At 57.4% G+C, this 1,248-nt stretch overlaps 1 protein-coding gene across 2 annotated transcripts in view; it reads left to right on the top strand.

Annotated features, from left to right (window-relative positions):
* The window catches only part of LOC132815899 (probable flap endonuclease 1 homolog), a 49,604-nt gene extending 48,681 nt beyond the window's left edge, over window positions 1-923 (top strand). For both annotated transcript variants that reach the window (XM_060825262.1, XM_060825261.1), the window contains exon 13: window positions 1-923. This exon is cut by the window's left edge and continues 972 nt beyond it. The gene's annotated coding sequence lies outside the window, so the exon portion shown is untranslated.
* The last annotated feature ends 325 nt before the right edge of the window (window positions 924-1,248 follow it).

The raw sequence follows: 1,248 nt of genomic DNA, 5'->3' as shown, positions 1-1,248 counted from the left end.
AATAGCCCAGCCTCCCACCCCCCATCCCCCCCTCCCCTGGTGAGGGACCCCGTGGGTGAGCTGACCCAGACGACAATGTAAGGCATCACCTCGGGGTGGTGCCATGGCGGTGAGACCTCCGTCTGACTGGGAGTCACTCATCGCAGGAACCGACCAATGACCAGGCTCCGGCCACAGCTACGATGCCCACCACAGCTGAGCGGTCAGTCACTAATCGGGGGGTCAGTATGAAGAATGGCCACCAGGAGGCGAAATGGCGGCGTGGTGTTATCAGGAAAGTATTAACCCAGGGAGCCCCGGAACGTAAACCCGGGCCGTCAACATCTGGAACTGAGGGACTGATGGTGACCGTGACACCGTGGCTGATCGTTGGGAACGTCCATCCAGGTCACGAATGGACTTCAGGGAAGGAGACTGGCCTACACGTGACTCCAGGCCGACAGCGATAGGGTCGATGTTTAATGACCCCCTGGGTAGTAAATGCTGGCCCGGCCTGTGGCGCCCTCATCCTGTGACTGAGTAAAACCACACTGGGCCCATGACCTGAGGGGGAGGGGGTGGAGGTGGGGGCAGTAGGATGGGGTGGGGGGCAAGTGGAAGGGGGGAGTCTGTGTTTTGTTCAGTTCTTGGTGACCTCACTGTTCCTCAGAGATTCCTGTCCTGTATTTCCTTCACCCCACCCCTCCATTCCCCCTCCATCCCCATCCCCCATGCTGTCCCTGTCCTGGGAGTTTGATGGGGGACAGTGTAGAGGGAGCTTTACTCTGTATCTAACCCTGTGCTGTCCCTGTCCTGGGAGTGTTTGATGGGGGACAGTGTAGAGGGAGCTTTACTCTGTATCTAACCCCGTGCTGTCCCTGTCCTGGGAGTGTTTGATGGGGGACAGTGTAGAGGGAGCTTTACTCTGTATCTAACCCCGTGCTGTCCCTGTCCTGGGAGTGTTTGATGGGGACAGTGTAGAGGGAGCTTTACTCTGTATCTAACCCCGTGCTGTCCCTGTCCTGGGAGTGTTTGATGGGGACAGTGTAGAGGGAGCTTTACTCTGTATCTAACCCCGTGCTGTCCCTGTCCTGGGAGTGTTTGATGGGGACAGTGTAGAGGGAGCTTTACTCTGTATCTAACCCCGTGCTGTCCCTGTCCTGGGAGTGTTTGATGGGGACAGTGTAGAGGGAGCTTTACTCTGTATCTAACCCCGTGCTGTCCCTGTCCTGGGAGTGTTTGATGGGGACAGTGTAGAGGGAGCTTTAC

Source organism: Hemiscyllium ocellatum, chromosome 5 (genome assembly GCF_020745735.1).
Source record: "Hemiscyllium ocellatum isolate sHemOce1 chromosome 5, sHemOce1.pat.X.cur, whole genome shotgun sequence".
In the NCBI taxonomy this organism is placed as follows: domain Eukaryota; kingdom Metazoa; phylum Chordata; class Chondrichthyes; order Orectolobiformes; family Hemiscylliidae; genus Hemiscyllium; species Hemiscyllium ocellatum.
The sequence above is the reverse complement of the archived record's forward strand: the minus strand, read 5'-3'. Positions and strand labels throughout refer to the sequence as shown.